This window comes from Miniopterus natalensis, chromosome 3, assembly GCF_054644295.1.
Source record: "Miniopterus natalensis isolate mMinNat1 chromosome 3, mMinNat1.hap1, whole genome shotgun sequence".
NCBI classification, from domain to species: domain Eukaryota; kingdom Metazoa; phylum Chordata; class Mammalia; order Chiroptera; family Miniopteridae; genus Miniopterus; species Miniopterus natalensis.
The window spans coordinates 14,371,593-14,397,133 of record NC_142083.1 but is presented as its reverse complement, the minus strand read 5'-3'; the positions used below and the strand labels follow the sequence as shown (position 1 = coordinate 14,397,133).

General features: G+C 37.8%; 1 pseudogene; it reads right to left on the bottom strand.

Moving 5' to 3' along the window:
* Positions 1-11,806: 11,806 nt before the first annotated feature.
* LOC107545915 (endoplasmic reticulum disulfide reductase DNAJC10 pseudogene) lies at positions 11,807-14,187 on the bottom strand (annotated as a pseudogene).
* Between the last annotated feature and the right edge of the window lie 11,354 nt (positions 14,188-25,541).

Sequence of the window (25,541 nt, the reverse complement as noted above, 5' to 3'; positions counted from 1 at the left end):
GAGTGACCTAGAGGTTGACACATTTTAAAGATGAATCAAGCTAGCTTTAGTTATACATTGGCAGTAAAAATCCATAGCAGTAGCCCAAGAGATTTCATTAAGAATGTATAATGTACCAAGATCCCTGCTGGATTTCCCCTACCTTACAATCTTTTTAGTCTTCTCCAAATGCAACCGTTTAACTATTTACCACCAGGACATTGCATATCCAGCTAAGTATTCTGTAAATAAAATTTAGCATTTCCCAAGACCCATATGTCAAAATATTTTGGTTTATGATGGATGCATAAAGACTAGAATTTCCTAGGGGCTCAGGGAAGGAAATTATCTTTGTTTGCCCAAGACTGAGAGCTATAGCAAAACATGGGCATTTCGGTGATAAAACTGGTACAATCCTGGGAAAATAGGGAAAGCTGGTCTTCCTAGGTCTACCGATAAATGGATTAACACCAGAGATGTACCTTGAGTACATGTATTATTGGTCAATTTGGCAGACAGGATAATGATCTCTATCACAGTTCATCTTCTAATCACCAGAACATAGGAATATATAATTTTAAATAGAAAAAGGGAGTTTATAGATGCCATTAAGTTCAGGATAGTGGGTTGGGGAGATTAAACTGTGTTTTCCACATGCATAAAGTATAATCACAAGACTCCTTGTAAAGGAGAGGCAGAAAGGTCAGAGGCAGAAAAGCCCATGTGACTAGGGAAGCAGACAGCGCTCTGAAGACACGACAGGGCTGGCTTTTAAAATGAGGGAAGGAGCCCGGCCGGCCTGGCTCAGCGGATGAGCATCGACCTAGGATCCAGGCGATCAGGGCTCAATTCCTGGTCAGGGCACATGCCCGGTTGCTGACTCAATCCTCGCTCGGGGTCGTGCAGGAGGCAGTCGATCAATGGCTCTCTCCCTCTCCTTTCCTCTCGCTGAAATCAATAAAGATATATTAAAATAGATAAAATAAAATGAGGGAAGGAGAGATACAGAATCAAAGTGGCCCCTAGAAGCTAGAAAACTAAAAGGAAGTGGGTTGTCTCCTAGAAACCCTGGAAGGAACCAGGTCTCTGATACCACACCTTTAGTGCCATGGAGCAGATTTTGGACTTCTGCACCCCAAAATTGTAAGATGATAATTTTGTGTTGTTTTAAGCCACCAGACCTATGTGGTAATTTGTTACAGCAGCAATAGGAAACTAATAAGGTACAACTTCCTGGGATTTGTGGGTTTTGGGGGACGGTCTCTGTGTGTATTTTCTTAAATCATTATTTCCTCCTTTTATCTATCTGATTAAAAATATTTAGTAACTACCAATTATTACATCTTTGTGCCAATAATTGTGTTGTTTTTCTTTTTGAAAAAATGTATATATCTTTATTGATTTCAGAGAGAGGAAGGCGGGGAGAGAGAAAGAGAAAGAGAGAAACACTAATGATGAGAGAGTCATTGATCGGCTGCCTCCTGCACGCCCCCGACTGGGGATCGAGCCCACAACCCGGGCATGTGCCCTGACCGGGAATCAAACCCCGATCTCCTGGATCCTAGGTTGACGCTCAACCGCTGAGCTACGTCTGGCCTGGCTGTGCTAAGTTTTTCTACACTTCATCTAAGTATTCTTTTCTATCATGGAATCTCATATGTAAATGTGCATTTCCTCTCTTTTTCTCTTTCTTTTTAAAATAGGATAAATTACTAACAATATTAACAAAATACCTTTTAATCATTTATTAATTAGAAAACAGTATAAACATGTACATACACTGGTATATTCATATGGTTTCAACCAGAATTCCTTCATGACAAATAAGGTTTACCTGTGAAAATTCTGACCACAGTGAAAGAGGTAACTCATGGATATAAGCATGATGAAGTTTTCCTGGTGCAAATGTAATTTTCAATCTCCTTTTTCTGTTTCCCACCATGTTCTACTTTAAAAATTTTTTTTATATACCTATCAGAGACACAGGGGGTATTGCTTAGTTATTGAGAGCATGTAGCACCTTGGATTGAGAGATCTGAGTTTAAATCCTGGTTCTAACACTAAAGCTTAAGCTGTTTACTCAGTGTATCTAATCATCATTTTTCTTATCTATCTGTATCTAAATATGGATATATATATACACACACACACATATATACATATATACATGCAAGTAGACATATGAGATTAACATTTTTACTCCAAAATATAAAATCTATATTTGGTTATTCATTATAAAAAACATTTACAACCTATACCTGTTTATTAAGCCATAAATGGATTGTGATTCGAGGATACAAAATAATGAAAAATGATAATTTAGCACCTGATGAGTAATTAGAACTGAAAACAAAATGATAGTAATAATACTTTCAACATTTTTACCAAAGTGGTATGGAAATTAATATATAAGGATATACATTAATAATAGCATTTCTTTTACTATTATCCAATAGAGTGATCATAGGTCACTGGAGGTTTTCTCTTAAATCTTCTTCATTCTATTAACAAAACCCTTTCACCATGAAATGTAGACCTCCTGACTAATAGTTGCAAAATGTAAGATGATTTGTGAGATTTTAAGGTCGACTGGAATCCTTCCAGAGTATAAAAGGTGGTCAAGTTACTTGGGGAGTCCATTCTCCAGCACTTTCCCCAAAGTATCAATTATATAAGACTGAAATGCTTTTTGGCATTGTCAACTTAATAACTCCAAACCATCTTGAAGACAAATTCCCTCTAATGACTGAAGAGTCACTCTATACTAAAGAAATGATGTTTTCACAACCATTGTACTATCATGTGCTAGGGCCTTAAATAATTTTGTATTTCTCAAGTTCAAGACAGAGAAGGTTTTGGTTTTTTGTTGTGTTTTTTTTTCTTTCATTTTTCGGAAATGGTTGAAACAGCTGGCTACCCATAGATTAGTGTCACTTGGTTCAAGTCATTTGCCCTAAACACAGCTGGATTCTCTAAAAAATTAAGACATGGAAAACTAAACTGAAGCTTATAGAGTAATGAAGTTGTGAGGCTGTGAATATCATGCTTGCAGAAACCTTGGAAGGCTGCTTAAGAAATCAGCTCCAACTGGGAAATACATTAACATTAGGATGAATGAAACAATTATTCCTGGTTTCAGAGAATTACTGGTATGCTTTAGCTTATTTTTTAGTGGTAATAAATATGTACAGATTATTTTTGCATATAAATTGAATGGTCATAAACAGAGTCACAGAATTTTACAACAGGTAGAATATAGAGACTAGAAAAAGAGAATTTAAAGATAATTTCAGACCATTTTACTAATCACTAATCAAAGTGTAACTATAAGAAATACTATAAAAGTATATTGTCATCAAAATCAGGATTAATTCATCTTTATATTTGAATCAGCGCCTTTCTATGATTGTTTGACTATAAAAGGTTATATTTTCAACTGCATTCTTTTTTTTTTTTTTTTGCAAGTTTAAATTTTATTTTTGTTTACAATATTACAGATGTCCCTTTTTCTCCCCAATGACCCGCTCCACCGCGTCCCATCCCCCTCCCCAGTCCCTTTCCCCACCATTGTCCATGTCCTTGGGTTGTGCATATACGCATATAAATTCTTTAGTTACTCTCTCCACCTCCCCCCACCTACCCTCCTCCATCCCTCTGACATTCCTCAGTCTCATCTATGTTTCCATGTCATTGAATCTGTTCTGTTCATCAGTTTATTAAGTTCTTTAGATTCCACGTATAAGCCAGATCATGTGATGTTTACCTTTCACTGCCTGGCTTATTTCACTTAGCATAATTTTCTCTAGGTCCATCCATACTGTCCCAAAGGGTACGAGATTCTTCTTCTTTACAACTGCGTAGTATTCCATGGTGTAAATGTCCCACAGCTTTTTTATCCACTCACCTACTGATGGGCACTTGGACTGTTTCCAGATCTTAGCTATTGTAAACTGTGCTGCTATTAACATCGGGGTACATATATCCTTTCTGATGAATGTTTCAGGATTCTTAGGGTACATTCCTAGGAGTGGGGTCACTGGGTCAAATGGCAGCTCCATTTCTAATTTTTTGAGGAACCTCCACACTGTTTTCCATAGTGGCTGCCCCAGTCTGCATTCCCACCAGCAGTGTACTAGGTTCCCCTGTCTCCACACCCTCTCCAGCACACGTCGTTTGTTGATTTGTTGATGGTGCCATTCTGACAGGTGTGAAGTGATAGCTCATTGTGGTTTTAATTTGCATCTCTGATGATTAGCAACGTCAAGCATTTTCTCATGTGTCTCTTGGCCATCCGTATGTCCTCTTTGGAGAAGTGTCTATTCAGGTCCTTTGCCATTTCTTAATTGGGTTGTTTGTCTTCCTCTTGCTGAGTAGTATGAGTTCTTTGTGCACTTTGGAAATTAGCCCCTTATCAGATGCATCCTTGGCAAATATGTTTTCCCAGACCGTGGGATTCCTTTGTATTTTGAGGCTGTTTTCTTTTGCTGTGCAGAAGCTTTGTAGTTTGATGTAGTCCCATATGTTTATTTTTTCCTTTGTTTCTCTTGCCCTAGGAGATGTATCAGTGAAAAGTCCACTACGTGGGATGCCTGTGACTTTACTGCCTATGTTTTCTTCCAGGATTTTTATGGTTTCGTGACTTACATTTAAGTCTTTTATCCATTTTGAGTTTTTTTGTGTATGGTGAAAGTTGGTGTCTAGTTTCATTTTTTTGCACGTATCTGTCCAATTTTCCCAACACCACTTATTGAAGAGACTGTCCTTACTCCATTGGATACTCTCGCCTCCTTTGTCAAATATTAACTGACCATATGGTGTGGGCCTATTTCTGGGGTCTCTGTTCTGTTCCATTGATCTATATGCCTGTTGTTGTACCAATACTAGGCAGTGTTGATTACAGTGGCTTTGTAATAGTTTGAAGTCTGGTAAAGTGATCCCTCCCACTCTGTTCTTTTTTCTCAAGATGGCTGCAGCTATTTCGGGATCTTTTTTGGTTCCTTATAAATTTTCAAAACGTTTGTTCTAGGTCTGTGAAATATGCTGTTGGTATTTTCATAGGAATTGCATTGAATTTATAAATTGCTTTGGGTAGTATGGACATTTTAATGATATTAATTCTTCCAATCCATGAGCATGGTATCTTCTTCCACTTGTTTAAACCTTCCTCTATTTCTTTTTTCAGTGTCACGTAGTTTTCTGAGTACAGGTCTTTTACATCCTTGGATAAGTTCATTCCTAGGTATCTTATTTTTTTAGTTGCAATGGTAAATGGTACTGCTTTTTTTGTTTCTCTCTCTGCAAGTTCATTGTTGGTGTATAAGATTGCCACGGATGTTGATTTTGTATCCAGCTACCTTGCCAAATTTGTTTATCAAACCTAGTAGTACTTTGATGGAGTCTTTAGGGTTTTCTATGTACAGTATCATGTCATCTGCAAATAATGACAGTTTTACTTCCTCCTTTCCAATTTGGATGCCTTTTATGTTTTCGTCTTGTCTGATGGCTATGGCGAGGACTTCCAGTACTATGTTGAATAAGAGTGGTGAAAGTGGACATCCCTGTCTTTTCTGGTTTTTAATGGAAATGGTTTTAGTTTTTGCCCATTGAGTATGATGGTGGCTGTAGGTCTGTCATATATGGCCTTTATTATGTTAAGGTATGATCTCTTTATTCCCACTTTGCTAAGAGTTTTTATCAAAAATGGGTGCTGGATTTTGTCGAATGCTTTTTCTGCATCTATTGATATGATCATATGATTTTTGTCCTTCATTTTATTTATGTATGTATCACATTTATTGATTTGCAGATGTTGTACCAGCCTTGCATCCCCGGAATAAATCCCACTTGGTCGTGGTGTATGATCTTTTTAATGTATTGCTGGATCTGGTTTGCTAGTATTTTGTTGAGGATTTAGCATCTATGTTCATCAGGGATATTGGCCTGTAATTTTCTTCCTTTGTAGCATCTTTATATGGTTTTGGGATTAGGATAATGCTGGCCTCATAAAAAAAGTTTGGGAGTTTTTCTTCCTCTTGAATTTTCTGGACTGGTTTGAATGGAATAGGTGTTAATTCTTCTTTGAATGTTTGGTAAAACTTGCCTGTAAATTCATCTGGTCCAGGACTTTTGTTTGCTAGGAGTTTTTTGATTACTGCTTCAATTTCATTAGTTGTTATTGGCCTATTCAGATTTTCTGCCTCTTTTTGATTCAGCTTTGGAATGCTGTATGCTTCTAGGAATTTGTCCATTTCACCCATGTTGTCCAATTTATTGGCATATAGTTGCTCATAATATTTTCTTACAATCCTTTGTATTTCTGTTGGGTCAGTTGTTATATCGCCTCTTTCATTTCTGATTTTACTTATTTGGTTCGTCTTTCTTTGTTCTTAGTGAGTCTGGCTAAAGGTGCATCAATCTTATTTACCTTTTCAAAGAACCAGCTCTTGGTTTCATTGATTTTTTGTATTGTTTTGTTAGTCTCTATGTCATTAATTTCTGCTCTGATCTTTATTATTACCTTCCTTCTACTTCCTTGGGGCTTTTCTTGCTGTTCTCGTTCTAGTTCTTTTAGATGTTGTGTTAGATGGTTCATTAGATCTTCTTCTTGTTTCTTGAGATAGGCCTGTAATGCTATGAATTTTCCTCTCAGGACTGCTTTTGCCGTGTCTCATAGGTTTGGGGTTGTTGTCTGTTCATTTTCGTTACTTTCCATGAAGTTTTTGATTTCTTCCTTGATCTCATTGGTAACCAATTCATTGTTTAATACCATGCTATTTAGCATCCATGTGTTTGAATATTTTTGAGGTTTTTTTTTTGTTTTTGTTTTTGTTTTTTGTTTTTTTTTTATAGTGGTTGATTTCTAGTTTCATGGCATTGTGATCTGAGAAGATGCTTGATATGATTTCAGTCTTCTTATATTTGTAGAGACTTGCCTTCTGCCCTAACATGTAGTCTATTTTTGATAATGTTCCATGTGCACTTGAGAAGAATGTGTATTCTGCTGCTTTGGGGTGAAATGTTCTATAAATGTCAATTAAATCCATTAGGTCTAGTGATTCATTTAAGGTCTGCGTTTCCCTGTTGATTTTTTGTCTTGATGATCTGTCCAGTGCTGACAGTGGGGTGTTAAAGTGCCCCACTATGATTGTGTTGCTGTCACTCTCCCCTTTAAAGTCCCCCAAGAATTGTTTTATATATTTAGGTGCTCCTGTATTGGGTGCATAAATTTTTATAAGGGTTATTTCCTCCTGTTGGATTGATCCCTTTAGTAATATGTAGTGACCATCTTTGTCTCTTGTTATGGTCTTTATTTTGAAGTCTGTTTTGTCAGAAATAAGAATCGCTACTCCAGCTTTCTTTTCCTTTCCATTTGCATGAAATATTTTACTCCATCCCTTCCATTTTAGCCTGTGTGAGTCTTTTGCTCTCAGGTGGGTCTCTTGTATATAGCATATATTTGGGTCCTGTTTTCTTATCCATTCAGCTACCCTTTGTCTTTTGATTGGACCATTTATTCCGTTTACATTTAAGGTTACTATTGATATCAACGTATTTAATGCCATTTTCCCCCTTTATGCTGATGCACCTTTCTCTCACTATTCCTTCTTTTTCTTAAAGCAGTCCTTTTAGCATTTCTTGCAATGCTGGTTCAGTGGTACTGAACTCCTTTAGCCTTTTTTTGTCTGGGAAGCTCTTTATTTCGCCTTCAATTTTAAATGATAGCCTTGCTGGATAAAGCAATCTTGGTTGCATGTTCTTGCTTTTCATTACTTGGAGAACTTCATGCCACTCCCTTCTGGCCTGAAGAGTCTCTGTTGAGAAATTCCGCTGTCAGCCTTATGGGCGTTCCCTTGTAGGTCACTGCTTGTCTCTTTCTTGCAGCCCTTAATATTTTCTTGACATTTACCATTTTAATTATGATGTGCCTTGGAGTGGGTCTCTTTGGGTTTTTCTTGTTTGGAACCCTCTGTGCTTCCTGAACTTGTGTGGCTTTCTCCTTTGCCAGCTTAGGGAAGTTTTCTATCATTATTTCCTCTACAAGTTCTCTATCCCTTGCTCTCTTTCCTCCTCCTCTGGCATTCCTATAATGCGAATGTTGTTTTGCCTCATGTTGTCCCAAAGCTCCCTTAGACTGTCTTCATGCTTTTTAAGTGTTTTTTCTTTTTGCTGCTCTGATTGTGTGATTTTTTCTACCTTGTCTTCTAAGTCACATATTCTATCCTCTGCTTCATTGAGCCTGCTTTTAATTCCTTCCAGTGCATTCTTGATATCAGATACAGCATTCTTTATCTCTGAGTTTTGTTTATGGTATGTATCTCTTTTTTCATGTTTTCACTAAGGTCCTCGATCTTCTCATCTAGTGTCTTCTTAAGTTCCTTGAACATCTTCATCATCAATACTCTGAACTCCATTTCTGATAACTTGCTTAACTCCATCTCATCAAAGTCTTTTTCTGGCAATTTTTCCTTTTCTTTAATTTGAGGGTTCTTTGTCTCCCCATTTTGGTAGGTCTTAGTGTTTGTATGTATACATTAGATATATTTGCTGTCTCCCAGTCTGGTGGGATGGGATTTTGTCTTGTGGGTCCAGTGGAGCCCAGAGGTGTGTTTTCCTTATACTTCTGAGCTCTTTGCTCTAGGCATGTCCCTCTTGTGGGTGTCCCTTTTGTGGTTTCTTTATGTTCTGTTGTGGTTGGGTCTAGATTGTTGTTGATCGGTCCTTGGGAGGACCCTCCTCTCAAGTTGGCTAACTGTGTCTCAGCCCCAACCTCGTTGTGTAAGCTTTTGTACGGGTGTTGGCAAGGCAGGACGATATACAACTAAACTTCCAGGAAATAAGAGGTATCTTACAAAATATCTTGACAGTCACAATTAAAACAACCCACATGAAAATAGAACTGGGAGAGTGAAGGGGGAACACACATACAAAAAAAGATGCTTTAAAAAAAGAAAGAGAGAAAGAAAAGTAACTCAGAGAGAGAGAGAGAGATGTTTATTGTTGTTAATACTGGTGAAAATTTAGAAAATAATAATAAACTAAAATGTAAAAAATAGAGAAGCTACTGGGAGATAACAGAAGCAGAGAAAAGATTCTGAAAGAAGGGCCAGCAAAAAATTAAGGGAGAGAATAGGAATAGGATCATAGTTGAAAATGAGAAAACAAAAATACAGTTAAGAGAATAAGAGAAACTAACAATCGAACAAAAAGACAGGAAGACAAAAGGGAGGATAATGAAAGAATGAAAGAAAAGTAGAAAAAGAAAAAGAAAAAGAAAAAAAGTTATGCCAATAGCTCGAGAGGAGAGAGAGAGAGATAAAGCCCAGGCAGGGAGGGAGTCCAGTAAGAGATTTGGGGGAAACTATAGAGGAAAGCAATAAACTTGGTTATAATGATAAAGTCCCAGTCGTTAAGCAGGGATATCAAGAAAGTCTTGATAGTAGAAGCAGGGATAAAACAAAACAAAGCAAATAAACAAAACAAAACTAAAAACAAGCTAAGCAAGACAAAATTCTTTTATAAAAAAAAGAGAAAAAAAAATTGAGTTAAAAAATGTTTAAAATAAAATTATTATAAAATTTAAAAAAGAAGAAAAAACAAATTTTCTCCCCTTTCTCTTCTTCCTAAGGAAAAAAGAGAAAAAATAAACAAACCCACAAACAAAAAACAAACAAAAAAACAAAAACAAAAAAACAAAACCAAAACCAAACCGAAACAAAACAAAACAAAAAAAAAACAGAAGAAAAAAAGTCAATCAGGTGAGTTTCTTCTGGGCAGCTTATGTTGTCTGAGGGTCACTGTCTTTTGTGATTTCAGTTCTCCTGGGAGGTGCTTGTGTATCACCCAATGTGAGGGGTCGTCTAGGTTTGGCTCTGGTGTCCTTAGGTAGATGGTTGATCTGAGGCTCTCCATAGGCCACCTCCTCTTGTCAGCTATTTTGCAACCTTGTAGCTGCCTGTCTTGCTCCAGAGTCTCCTGTAGAGTCTTTAGGGTGCCAGGTGGCTAGTGTAGCCCAGGGTATCACTCCCCTTAGAGGTGTCGCTGTCAGGCGCTCACTCTGTGGGAGTTAGTCTCTGCTCCACTGCCAGGTCCTCAGTCCCTACCCTGTCCTCTGATTCTAGTTCCCCAGGCTCTGACTTGCTGCAGCTTCAGATTGATTTCAGCCTGTTGCCTCTTCTGTCTGGGCCATTTCGGCAGCCTGGGCCCAGTGGGTTTGATTAAGAACACATTCTGGTGGGCCCTTTGCCTGCCCGGCCCCCAGCAGGGGTTTTCAGCGTTTCCTCCAGTTCCCAAACAACAGTCCCTGAGAGTCTTGTTCTTGTAAAATCCTCCTGTGAGCTGCTCTCCCTCCCCGCTCAGGACTGTGCCCTGCAGGGGTGTCTGGGGCCTCAGGGAGCCCAGCCCACCCCTTTCCTGTTGGGGGCGGTGCTCCCGGCTGCAGGAGAGGCGGGGGGGGGGGGGGGGGGGGGGGCTCCGCCCCTCCCTGCTCAGCTCTGGCTGGCTGGTCGCACCAGGCCTGCCCCTCAGACCATCTACTGTGCAGACCCCAATCCCAGCCTCCGCTGGTCTGTCCGCGCAGTGCACGCTGGGAAGGTGGGGGCCAGTTGTGATCAAACTCGCTAAGTCACAAAGCAACACACAGGCAGAGAGTCCGCCCTGCAAGGTCCCGCCGCCCCTGCTCCAAGGCCCCCGGTGGGAGGGGACCCAAAGTCAGCTCCACGCAGCTCCCCACACTGCTGGTCTCAGCAAAGCGGGGGCAGCTCCACGCGCCACCACGGGGCCCCTCAGGGCTGGTCGCAGGCCCCAGCCTCTGGACACCGGGAGCTCAGGGCAGGAGGGCTCCTCCCCTCCCCCGAGCCACGCAGATTCAGCGCTTTCTGGGGCTCAACACAGTGCCCCACAGGGAGGCAGAGGGCCCCCGTGTGCTCTGGTCCCTTACCACTCGGGTGCCACAGACCTTGGGACAGCCTTCCCTATGCTTGGCACCCAGAGCACTAGACGCCAGTGGCAGCCGCCCCTAGAAGCTTTGTTTCCTAGGAAGGCGCCGGCCGCCATTAGAGGCCTTGTTTCCTAGGAAGGTGCCGACTCCTCCAGACTCACCGCTCCCCTGGGCCCCTCTGCCCTGTGCGCGGGGCGCCCCTTCCCCTCTCGTCACTCCAGGTGTGGGATCCCCACTTTTGGAGGCCATCTGCACTCCTGAGGGGAGGGAGCTTTGCAGCCTCCAGGCCTCTGGGCCTAGAGCCCAGCACAGGCTTCAGGGGGCTCCCCCTTCCTACCCCCCTCTCTTACCGGACTCCGTGATGTGTCTTCAGTGCTCCCCACTCGTGCTCCGTCCACTCAGGTATGTTTCTCTGGCTTTTCCAAGCTGGTTACACAGGATTTTAGGAGGAAATCGAGTCCGTGGCTGGGAGCAGGGGCCTCTGCTGCTTCTCACAGGACTGCCAGCTTCCTCCTGCCTCAATTGTATTCTTAGCATTCATGTAAAACTTAGTGCTAAATAACTGTGAAAAATTACATCTTGTCTCTTGTGTTTTAACACAAATAATGGGGCAGAGTATATAAATGGACAACAAAATCATTATGATCATTGATAATTTGAAGGTATTTTATGTATCAGTGTTGTTTGGCTGAAATTATAGAATATGTCGCTAAAAGTTTTCAAAAAGTGAATCTTTATTTATTTACTTACTTTTCATACCAAGAAATCTATGGGGAATGGATGACAGGGCTATTTTCTTTTTCCCTCCAATATAATGTTAATTTAGTCCCGTAAAAAACATGGTAACAATCTAAAAAGATGTCTTTTGATGTCCCTTGTCAGAAATTCTTTTCAATTTTTCTCTTCATCTTGAATGTCATTGAAGTTTATCCTATTTTTTTTTCCATGTTTTTGAACATTTCTGAACTTTTCATATATGAAGGTAGCAATCTCTTTTGCATCTCTGGCATCTACATACTCTCCCCAAATATCTTTGTTCTTTCATGGGGATAAAATTTAACAGTTGGATATGCTCTGATACCAGCTTTCCAGAGTGTATGAACATTAGCCTGACAGCCTACCTTTCCAGCTTCCACTTTCCCTTCAATCCTAGCCATGAACTGGAGCAGAATTTTGACAAGGTCCACACCAAGAAGCACAGAAGTCAATCACCCAGTGGTTTCTCCCTGTAACACTTATTCATTGAAGGACTGAGGTGTTAGACCTCTAGATGCTTGAGGTAAAAATCCTAGACCCCAGGTTCTTAGAGAATAGTGATGCCTATTTTGACCATGGTAACTATGGTAATTACAACCTTATTTGATTTGGGAGGAAAATCTTATCTCAGGGTATTGCCGAACATTTCCTTTGGCACACAGGTAATAATACTGTTGGGAGTCTATGCTCCCCACATTGATCAGTCCAGTGAATGTCTGGGCCATTCTTTTTTATTCTGGTATTAAAACTTGACATGGAGGATACCACGGAGAGTGGAAATCATCCATCCAGACTTTTTCATCTTTTCTTTGTTTATATAGCTCATTGAAGTGGTGGGTGTCAGGGAGATCACTGACTGATTCATAAAATCCTCTATAAACTCCATGACCTGTCAGAGTGATGTCCTTCATTTTCATGAATGTTGGGCCGTTTGGACGCACTGTTGTTGTGTAAGCCTGAATGTTATACATGTTACAGTGTCTTTCATGAACTCAACAATCTAGTGTCCCAAACTTAAGCTAACCATAGAGAGGCTTTGATGCTTTTCATAACTCTAGCAATAAAGCTTGACGTGGTGACTCCAAGGGGCAAAAAAAATCAATAAGACGTGGTTCTTTGTCATTGGCAGGAAAATATTGAGGTCTAAGTGTGTTAACATGAGAATGAATACATTTTCTTGCACAGTCCAGTATATCATACAGAATCTTCTTGCCACGGTGAATTTCATATTATTTGGTTCCGTGTTCTTTAAATACTGCTAGACATGGCTGAAAGACATAGAGAACACTACAGATGGCTGGTGCAGAGGAATAGTCACAGTTGCCAACTTGAATATGTTCATTTTCAAGTGGAGTGCTTAGCTTCTTCACTCAGGATCATTTGAATTTTCATTTTTTTCAAAATGAAAAAAATAAGAGCCACCAGTGATGAGCCAAAAGATCCTCTAGTGTGTTTGCCAAAAGTAGTGAAAACCTGGAAGATTATACATTATTTTAAAATATATTTCTTTAGCATCCCATGAATTAAGAAATGAAACACTGACTTTTTCTTTGTTATTTAAAGTGGCTCCAGGAGGAACACAGGCAGTAGTGCTTGTTATAATATCCAAACTTGTACAAAAGTTGTCCTGGGTGGTGCAGTCTATCTTTCCTACGTTAACAAGACCATCCAACATGCCACCAAGCCTGAGACATGTCTGTGAAGTCAAACCACGTCCTCCTTGGGAACAAAAAGTCATCATCCATGTAATACCAGCAGCTAAACCAGTTCATATGGCATTAGCAAAGTTTCCTGTCTATAATTCTGTGACTGTGTTTCTAACATGTTGCCTGGTGACACTCAGTAAACTTCCCTTTGATCTATCACCATATATTGCACTGCATCCATTCCAGACCTAAATATGAAGAGGCCAGGATAACTGTTGACCCATTGGGCAAAGCGTTCTATCATCACCACAGTTAACCACTCAAAGTCGAAGTAATCCATCCACTCCTTTAGCAAAGTGTCTCCATGTGGGAGCTAAATCATAGCAGTGTGAACATCCTGAGAGTAAAAGTTCACAAACCAAGTTCTCCAAAATTAGCAGCATCAGATACACCTCTGATTTCAGGATCATCATCATAAATACAAAAACCATAATGATAATAATTCCAGCCTTCATAGCGGCCTCTTTCTTGATTAGCTGTAGGTCTCTTTTTTCCATATTTGTCACACCTTTCCACGTTCACCCGTGAGCACTTCATATGCTCTGTTTATTTTGTTTGTTTGTTTTTTTGTTTGTTTATTATTTTTAATCACTATGCGCATTTGGGTTATTCAGGTTTTTACCAGGATAAAGCTTCAACGCTAACTTTTTGAAAGTTTGTCTTATTTCTCTACAGCTTGCAATTTTGGACACTCCAGGTAAACTACAAATCCTGATCTGTGTCCACTAAAATGGCCACAAACACTAAAGGAAACAGAACGACCCTTTTCAAGTCTCTGACATAGTCATTTGTACTTAACCAGACTCCCATTCTTTTTCTCATACAAGCTCTGATTTAAGTGAACATTAATATCCACTGGTGATTCCAGTTGATGTAAACAGGAAGTTTGAGAACTTCTGTCCATATTTCTCAAAGCGTGACTCAAACATCATGTAACTGTTACCAAAATGTTAATCTCAGGGTTGCTGCAGGATCCCCTCCTGCAGCTATTCCCCATCCGCAATCCCTGGTGGCTGACCTACCCAGCCGAGCTCAAGCTGTGGGTGCAGAGGGAAAAACACACCCTCCAACCTCTGGGCGATGGGGGAAGGTGAGCTGCGCAGGCACCACCGTAGGCTGGCTCCTCTACAGGGTCAGTTTAGTCCCTCACGAATGTTGGGTTTTTCAGCGTCAGCTTCTCTGTTATTTTGCAGCTATTCTTTTTGATGATGGGAGTAACTTTCAGCTTCTCGTATTCCCAAAATAATGTCCTGTAGCGTGAAGGGCAGAGATGGTCTTTCCACTTTTTTCATCTTTCAGTTTATCAGAATTTTCAGAAGCTCCCAGTAGATTTCACTCTGGAATTAATCAGCCAGAATCAGGCCTGGTGTCTGACCCCTAGCTGGAAGAGCAGTGAAGTTTTCAGTAATTGGCCTTTTTAACCTGTGGAGGGGATGGCCTATAGTCACTGCTGCAAGGAAAATCCAGCTGGGAATTGTTGATGTTTAAGTGACAAAGAAGTCTGCCATATAATACTTGACTGCTGAGGCCCCACGAGGAAGACAAGCAACTTCAGGGTCCCAGACTCACACTGACAAAGGCTCAGTTGAGGATTTGGTTGCCCCTAGTGATTGAGAAAAAATAGAGAAAATAAATTCACAACTAATGTTTTATGCACAGCTGTAAATCTATTATAAGTGCATTAAAAAATATAAGAAGATAATTCTGTAAGAATAATAATATAAAATGATAGCAATTTGATGACAATTTGTCAATTACTTTCAAAAGAAATAACTATTAATGTGTTAGAAAAGAATATACTTAAAAGTGTAGGGATTTTTGAATCGACTCAGTTCTGGCTGTGCTACTTATTAGAGCTTTGATGTTAAATAAATTATGTCATTCATTTGAGGGTTAATCTCTTCACATGTACTGAAGTTAATGATGTTGCTATTTGAGGAATAAAATGTGACAACTAAGTGGACGTGCATAGCACAGTCACTAACCCCTGGAGAGTCTTCTGAATATTTTGTTCCTCCATCTTTCATCCCACACATCCCCTTTATTTCTTCTTCTTAATTTGTTTTTATTAGCAAGGACTCAATAATTTGCAATTAATGATAACCCAGACAGTGGCTTAAAGTTAAATTTTTATGGAAAACTATGCTTGCTTAACAAAATAGAGTTGTAAAATTTTAGAAAATATATTTGAAATATAAAATTATCTTTCATATAAATTGCTGAATTAATAATTTACTGAAAACCATTATTGTTCATCAAAGCACATCTGACAATATATAGTAAACAACATGTAGATAATCTCTGATTTTTTTCCCTTTTGAAACAAATCAAACAATGAAAAAAATAAAATCATACTTAAATTTTTATCTTTTTAGAAACAAATCCCTTGGATGCTTTATACTAACATAAACATAAGACTATTGTCAGATGTTCCTCTTATGTAACTCAATTCTGAGTTGTCTTTGGTGCATATCTACAAATTTAGAAGGCTCATTGTTTTAAATATTGGAAAGTAGTTAAAAGTTTTAAGTGATTATTTACCATAGGTTATTAACCAGCAAAATGACATTTGGAGTAAATAAAACAATGTAAGCAACTTATGAAAGCACAAGAAAGAAAAAAGAAAAGATTAAAGGGTGCTAAGTTTTTCTTATATGAGGTCATAAAAAATGAACAGTACTAAAAGGTGGACATGCCTCCTGCTGTGTACTCCACAAATGTCAGTGCCATTACCTTTTATTCATGTTGAATAATGATGACGACTTGCAGTCAATTTCCCAGAACCCTCGGGATGTGATATATGTGATGTATGAGATATATGGTCTAGGGTCAAATTTTATTTCATAAATCAAGAGAATATGTCTTTCAATGACAAAGTTTAAAGATTAAATTAATTCTTTGTCTTCTATATTATCAGGTCATACCTGTATATTTAGAAAAATACATTTCAATACTGCTCCATTTCTGTATTTTATTTAAAAATAATGTTTTGTTTCTCTTTCAATCTTTCATTTTAGTATGTAGAATATATATTTATATCTCCAAAGAGATAGAGACATGTACACAGTAAAACAAAAGTAGGTTTAAGGTAGCTAGGATGCAAAACACGGAGTTTATTCTTGTATTATTATTTATTAATTGTTGTACAATTTTCCATACAAAAAACTGTAAACCTACTTTTGCTCACCCTGTATATAAATATACATGTAGATAGAAAGAAAGTTAATCCCATAGCTATAAAGAACCTGATTTATTCCATAATATTTAATCACTAAAAACAAAATTTACAACAGTCACTTTCATACATCACCTGGAATGCTTGCATTTAGTTTTCTAAATCATTACACATAATTTATTATGTTATCAATGAAAGCGTTAAATCTTAAAATGATCTGAATTTGCTTAATGAGTCATTTGATATACTTTTTCTGTAAAAACTGTCGAAAGGTATTTCAAATAAGAATATTAAAAATTGCCTTATTTTTGTATTATGTCCTTTGGTAGTGATTATACTTCTAAAGAAAATTTAAGAAGCCACAGTACAGTTTCACCAGAAATGAAGTGAAGCCTTAGCAATACTGTGATTCAGGGGAAGAAAAGCTTGCCTTCTGGGAACCTACTGATTTTCCTTCTTCTGTCTTTTTATAACAACCTCCTCTCCCCTTAGCAGCCTCTCTTATGTCCATTTCCGCCCCTCCCCCAAAACACCCAGGATCGGTGCAATTGTGAGCTTCGCTCCTCTCCCCTCCTCCATCAAAGCACATCCTGCTCCATCACAGTCACTGGTGTAATCCTTCGTCATTTATACTGACTGCTGTAAGTCTTTAGTACTCTAACATAATTTGATCTTTACACTGAACATTGAGACATTACTTCTTAAACTGGTTGATTATAATAATATCTAAATGACAGAGAACAAACAGGAATCTGTGAAAATTCAAAGTTTTTCTAAAAAAGTACAGAATTTCCTGACTACTTTTTAAATTTAAGGCAAAGTAGATATTTTACTCCAACTGACTGTATGGAACAAAATTCTAACTTAACTGCAACTGTGTAATAAAAATTTCTGAAAACAAAATTATTTTCTAATCCCCCAAAAAACCCTAATCTGAACTGATATGAAGTATTTTTAGTCTTCATTTAAATTAATATTCATTTATATTAATATTCATTATTAATATTAATATAAATGGGTACAATAATCCATATACAGTACATGTGCTATCAGAGAATTGCACAGGTGGAATTTCTCCATTGCTCGTGGGAGTAGGTTTCTCACGATATCTTGAGAAAAATAATTTTCTAGGACTCACCTGGGAGAGTGAATGATTTTTCTTTGAGTAAAGTAATATTCCTCGGTTTGTGAAGACCGTGTCGTTTGAACCAGTCCTGGAAAAGGTGCAGCTGGGGCTTCAGCAGGGTAAAAAGAAAGCCAGTGTCCAGAGTTTCTGTTCCATGGTGGGGCTGAGTCCAGCGGAGCATCAGGCTAGTTGTAGCCCATTAGTCCATTGTGTGGGGTCCACACAGCTGTGGGCCGTGTGGGCAAGTGCAGGGGAGCACGCCCCCTGCGAGAGGAGAGCTGGGAGCCCAAGGGGACCGAGAGAGCTCCCTTTGTTCGGGAGCTCCTGTGTCTCAGGTTTTGAGCCCTTGCAGTGGCCATGCCTATTCTGGCCAAAGATCTGTTCCCAGGTGTGACTGACAGATAATCGCCTTTCTGTGTCATTCAGACTTTACTAGACATGTGTCTATTCTTTCTTTGTCCAGCCTCTTCCTCCTGAATCTGGGTGTTAAACTGAAGCTTCCAGGCACAAGTGGCATGCCTATGCTATCTGGCCTTCCCTTTGCTCCTTTCCTGTTAATTAATAACCAGGCTGTTACAACAGTCTCCTATGCATCAAATTAGATGTTTGAAATTTAAAATTTCTTAATTTGAAACCCATTTGACCTCATGGGTATCTAACTATGTGATGTGGACTGGAACCAGCTACATTTTATAATACTCCATCTTTTATTTGCAAGCATAATTATGAATTTTTAATTTCTCCTGCTTAATTATCTCATGTGTGGAGGTCAGGAGGAGGTCCAGGTTAATAATACCCTATTTTGAAAAGAAATGATCTACATCTTACAAACGTAACACGAGTGCGGGTATTAGCCTTTCTTTGCGAAAATGGAGGCTGAGAAATTTAAAGATGAGATAGCTTGCCCAATGTCACATGACTAGGTCACCACTGAATCATAGCTCGCACCTTCCCCAGTGATAGCATTATTGCTTTCGTTTCTGTCATCTCTCATCCCTCCTGGAGTATTCTGCTTAGACACAGGATTCTTAGACTGAGAAAAGAATTCAAGCTGAGATGTTTGCAGGTGACAGTGACTTTTGAAAACATCAATATTTTGTCATCAACTTTCATTGCCTATAATATGGGAACATGACAAGGCCCAAGGAGGAGATATGCTTTTGAAAAGGTGACTCCATTCTTGGCACTTACAGAAAACCAGCATGAGCCCCAAATCTGATTGTTGTAACAAGTGCAAACCGATGCTATGGGACTTCAGGATGCTACTATTTCTGTTTTTTTAATCATTATGTGATTAACGGATCAATTACTAATGAGTAGCCTTATCTTGTATATGTGCTCCTGTTTGTTCAGTATGACTTCTACATAGAAGTGTTTTGACAAGTTGAAGGACTTTTAATTTACGTTAAAGGCACTGTCACAGTTCAAATCAGTGGTACATACAAGTTTCCGGGAAGATGAGGGGACACTGTTCACAAAACTTAGGAATCCAAGGCATTTTCATGCTTCCTATGTCACCTGTACATTTCCAAGTATATTTTACTTAAATAAAAGTATTTTATTTAAACAATCCACCAAATACTCATGCATCATGTATAAGGAATCCCCATAATAATTATAAACTTTTAAATATGCAGACAGTTTACCTATATACTCCTATCCATATGGTTTATTGTGGTGTTCTGCATTAACAAATCGTTGGGTTGTACTTTATGGCCCTATATGTTGCAAATATGATGGAATACTATATTGTTTTTTATATTTCAAACCTAACTATATACAGCTATACTAAACAATTAAATATGGGCTCTAAAACCACATATAAATAAATTTCACACTATTATACTAAAAAAGAACATGCTACTTAGTACTTCATGTTTACAAATTGACATTTATTTATAAGAGAAAAAAGTATTTGTTTAAAAAATTGTTTAGTAATTTTTTTATGTTGTTTCATATAAAATGCACTCAGTTTTAAATAACTTCAGGATACATAGAAAGTAAAGCATCATTAAAGGACAGTATACTTGAGTAATTATTTGTCATTATTAAATATGTTAGTTTTTTTCAAAAATAAATTTAAAGCTCTTATATAGGGTTTGCCCCCCAAAATGTGTACACACACTTTGAATGATTATAAAGGCAGTGCTTATTAAAACATATTTCATTTTCAAAATTGAGCTGTCAACATACTGCATACTTCTGATTTTTTAAAAGTGTTTGCCTAGAGACTTAGATTCTAAGACTTCACAGCTTTGCTGGTTTACAAGTATAAGGGATGTGTGAGTGACTCACCAAAGAAATGCTTTACTGATGTTCTAAAAGGAGTGCTTTCCCAATTTAAAAAAAAAAAAAAAGTTGAGCTGTTGAAAGAGTTGGGTTTGGTCCACAAAACTATCAAGTAGCCCCTATCCATCGTGGTTCACTTCTGAATACAGGAGCCACATTTCCTCGCATAGAGAATGCTTCCATTCCCACTGACCAAATGTTCTCCATTGCTTATTTCTTACACTCTGCTTTGTCGTGACCAAAAGTTAGTCTTGCTTCTCTCCTCCCAATAGGTCCCTGAATTCCAGCTGCTCCCAAGTCTAAGCAAAAGCTTAAAAAGTGGAACATCACCTCATGAGCTTATCCTAGGAATTGGCTAACTACAGCAAGACACAGTTACTGGTCAGACCCCACTGATCATTCCTCCTGCTTGCCCAACTTTCTCTTGAGTTTCTAGTAACCATTGTTACCCTCCTCACCACATTTTTATGGGGAAAAATAAAGCCTTTTTCCATTTGATTTTAAGATACATATCGGTTTCTGAGATCTAGGCATTCTCCCTTGTAATCACCTTTCTTCTAAGTAAAGTAGTTCTCTGTGGAGGTCACAATTTGCATTTATTTGACACTAATCTGTGGTTTGAGTGTGGATCCAAAGGGAGGGCGGAAAGCGACCAACTGTTTGTTCTGACAAAACATCCAAGGCACTTCCACTGAAGTTCCTCCTGCTATTATCAATCCTTAACCCCTTAAAAGGGACTTAATCCATGATAATGATAAGGGACTCCCATCCAGCCTGGAGAGCTAGGGCAGGAGGAGAACTATTCAATTCCTGTCCATATTAGCACTTAGAATAAAGATCCACTTAACAGTGAAAATTTGGGGGGAAGTCTTAGCCAAAACTGATGTTTTTTTACAGTGATCTCCCCATCATGGATGACAAAAGCATTATTGAAGAATGACAAAACCACCACCACAGGAAAAAAATAGTGTATGGAAAGCCTGAACTCATTAATTTTCCAAGAAATCAAGATCACATCACTCTGGAAAGAGTTCACAGTTCGCTCTGTGTGGTATGGGTGCTGGATATAGGGCCAAAACAGAGTTATGTTAAAATAATATAAGATTTTCAGGCATTTGTGGTTAATTGCTAAAAGAAATCTCTCTTTAAACTGATCATTTTTAATCAAGACGAATTTTGAGTGGGTATTAAATCCAGGCTCAGTTTTTTTAGTTTTGGAAAAGCTTAAGGATCAAACAGGCATATGGACTTGCAAACAGATAATTTCTTTACAGAAGTCAATGATGCTTCTGAGACATTAATGTCTAACATAGTAGGTGAAACACGTTAAGCTATCAAATTTGTTTCCAATGACATGACTATCAGGAAGACGGTTTGCTCATGAAGCCCAGAAATACCAGAATCTTGTATTGTCAACGTTCTTCACTCCCCTTAAGTCTTCAAGGGAAATGTGTATTTAGGAGAAATAGGCCAAGTCTAAAAAATGAGGATTAATATCTTAAAATGTTTCCCAGACATTAAACATAAACCCCAGTCTTACCGTCCATATTAGTTTGGTAAAGTACTACTAAATGGATGGCTTCAAACAATGGATATTTATTCTCTGCAAGTTCTGGAGGCTAGAAGTCTGAACTCAAGGCATTGGCAGTTACAGGTTTCTTCTGAGGGCTGTAAGGTGTCAAGGAAATATAATTCAAATCTAAACCTTTCCCTAACCCAGAAAACTGCCCCACAAACATAGTAGAGAAATAACACAGTTTCACTGTGGAGTAAACATGAAAGCTGAATGTAATGCGTTAACAGGCCGTTGCTAAGAGGGTGCAAGGACAGAAGGAAACCTGACCCTTTGTGTAAGCCAGCAGACACAAGCCATTGCGTACATGCTCTCAGGGTAAACTCGGCAGCGCCGTTTCCCACACGTACGGCATCTCAGCTTCACATGGCAAGGGGGGTGGCCACCTCTGTTAGCTAGTTGGCTCTATGAAGAGGAAAAGCAAACTTCTCACGTATGGATGACAGAAGGCAGTTTGCAAAGTGGAGCAAGGTGCCTATAGAAGTTAGGTTCCTACCCTGCCACAGAAACTGGGAGATTGGATACGATCTGACATGCCTGGTCATAATGCTGACAAAAAGCATATTTAGTGTCTCTCTCTCTCTCTCTCTCTCTCTCTCTATATATATATATATATATATATTAGTGTGTGTGTGGTGAAGGCCAAAAGAGGAGGAGGTGAGGGAAGGAGGGGGATGGGGGAAGTCTGCAGTAATGTCAACATTAAAATTTCTTAATAAAAACAAAAAATTACCAAAAAAAAAAGAAAGAAAAGAAAATATATACTCTTCCTTAACCACAGCAAGAGCCCTGGGTGTTTGTACATATACACTAATAGAGAAGCTGGGAAAACATTACTGAAAATCGCTATGCAATCCCAGTCTCTGGTGGTCGACATTACTGGAAAGTACTATTTTAAACTTACTCGAAGTACAGTTAGGTCAACTAAATTCTGGGCTAATCCACCATTCAAAGGCTTTGAGTTTAAATTTTTTATCCAAGATTCAGGGAATGGGAATGGAGCCGATTCTTCATTCCTTGCATCTAACTGGGTGATTGCATCAGCAAGAACCATGCAAATAATCACATTAATGCCCTTGTGAAACTGGGGTTTTGCTAGCTAGTGCCTTTAGTTCAAAACCTTGAGTATCAAGATTCCCCCCCAAATCTGACCTTAAGATAATGTCAAAATCAGGGATCAGTAAAGCGGTGAATACAATGGTGAGCCAAGGTAAACTAGAGTGAGAAGCTGACAGACTAGGAGACAGAGGCCATACAAGCACTAACTGCAAGTGTTGAGAAATGTAAACCAGGAAAACAGAGGAGAAATTAGCAGATAGCACACCACAAAACGTTCGCAATAATCTCTAGAGGACGTTATTTTGATCAAAGTTCAAATGGAAAGAAATGTATGTGCTTGAGGTATGTATTAATTTAATTTTAAAAATGTAACAATATTTGCCAGCTGCTATGTTGTATGTATTCCAGAGAATCTGGAGTAGAAGATTAAAATAAAATATTTTATTTTAGATTAAATTAAATACATTAAAATGATATACTAATTTTATCATTGAAAAATACTTTTGAATCTGAATTAACTATGAGGTCTCAGCTCACATAAAGAACAGGATTAATAATATTAACATAATACAATGTATCATATGAATATGTTCTTGTATAAAATGTGAACATATTAAAGCCAACGGCTTCCTTCTTTTCAGATTCTGTATTCTGGTATATACCTCAAGTATAATATGGCACAATATAGGGAAAAAAACACAAATTCGGAAAAAAGTAATTAGCTCTCAAAATAACACAAGTTTCATTACAATGGTTCATTTTAACAAAATGATTATTCAGAAAAACTCAACAATCTGATTACATATAGTACATAAAATATGTTGAATAATATGTTACCTAATCCCAATTGCTTCAAGAGTGTGATTAAAAGAAAAATAAAACTTTAGATAAATAATAATTAACTACCTATAAGACTTTAATCTTAATTAGTTTACTTGAATGGATATTCATGATTAATTGTTAACTAGATAAAGTATGTCAGGGAATAATTTTATTAAATGATACATACTCTGTAGTGTGTGTTTGTAAGTACGTATACATATAAATATATTCATACATGTGCATATACATACATATAAACGTAATAATTATTTCTGGCTTGCAATGTTGAAGTTAATTTCTAAATAAATCTAATATGTAGAAAGATGAAACATGTTCTAGTTTTAAATAGATGGGATGATGATTTTGTTGGCCTTCACTTCCCTGCAGAGAATTTTTTTTTTAATGGTCTCTAAGGAAAGATAATGATGCTGTATCCCTGAGTATATCATCTTGAGAGAGCACAAGATTATAGCTTTTAAATGATAATGAGTTTGAATTAAATTTTGGCACAGTAATGAGTTTGCAGCATTTCATTCTTTGTCCTCACTTCAATCTCTGTTTTGAAAAGGAAGTATATGCTGTTAATAGCTGATATTGTCAGAGCAAATAATGGTAATGTAGACATCTTTTCTGAGGGATTTTGACAGAATGTGTACCATGGAAACAATCTCTCAGCAACGAAATTGTCCAAATTGGGAAATAATCCCCAGGTCTACTTATCCTTTTTATGTATACTTTTTGCGATTTTCTTTAAGCTATTTTGATTTTCCCCATTAACGAAACTTCAGGGATAAAAATCTATGACTACATTAATGCTCTATTCTATTTGAGTCAGAAAAATCAAGTCACGGAATTATGGCTTTGAATGTTCCCTTAGAAATAATCAAGAGGAGCACATTCATTAGAAATAGGAGGAAAGCAAGATCCGGGATGCCAATGTGCATTGCCCAAAGCCAAGCAGCTAGTGACTGGCAGAGCCGCCAGGGAAATACAGCTTTTCCTATTCCTTTTCAGGGACTATTTTACCTAAGCTGTAACAAATACAGAATGTAAATTGAGGAGTTATCCATAGAATTAGGAATAAAGTATACATTTAAACAGTATACATTTATTTTCTTTTAAAGGCTTGATATTAGAAAATATTTCCCTTGTGAAACTTTTTTATTAATTTGATGTTTAAAATTTATATTGATTAGAAGTGATACTTAATTAAAATTTTTAGTGAATGTCCTTTAATACCTATGAAATTGGGTTTATTAAATATTCCATCATATCTTTTATTTTTTGTAAAACAAAATAGAGACTGAGTATGTATAACACTTTCATCATGCTGTCAATTGTAAAAGGAACTTGTTTAAATTAGACCTCCCAAAAATAAAAAATAAAATTGAGCAATGATTTATGAACAATCAAGGGGAAAATAAACATGTCCCTTATAGAGAGATACATCATCTCCCTAAAGATATTTTGTTATTTCATGTTGATTCACTTATTTTTTTTATGTAACGTGTATTTTTTTATATGAGCAGCTGCCATCTGTTTAATCAAAACAAACAAAAAGTTTCCAGAATCCTTCTTTAGCGTGTACAATTCTGAACAACTGGTTCCAGAATTGCCTCTGGCACCCTTCTTAAAAAAAAAAAAAAAAAAAAAAAAAGGCAAGCATGCTTTAGTTAGTTTAAAACCAGAATGCTTCCAGTAAGTCTATAATGGCCCTGTCTTTGCAAAAGTACTGTATTTTCTATGGAGAGCTATTGCTCTACACCACTGTGTCTGTACATCTCCATTCATTTATTCTCTCAAATATTTAATGAGGATATTCCATGTGCTCAGTTTAAAGTTGACATTAGTGGGATGACTATGACCAAAGCATGCAAGTTTCTTAACCTAACTTGTGGAGTCTCAACCTAATATGGGATAGATATTAAGCAAGCAAATAATCAGAGAAATTTAAAAAATATATGCAAAATAGCAAAACTCTGATGAAACCAGTGTGTGTTGTAACCTTGAAATGGTTTAATGGGAGGAGTAGATCATTTCAGATAGATCGGAGAAAGTGTCTCTGAAGACGTGGCTTTAAATTAAAATTGGAAAGAACAGTACAGTTTCACAAGTGGAAG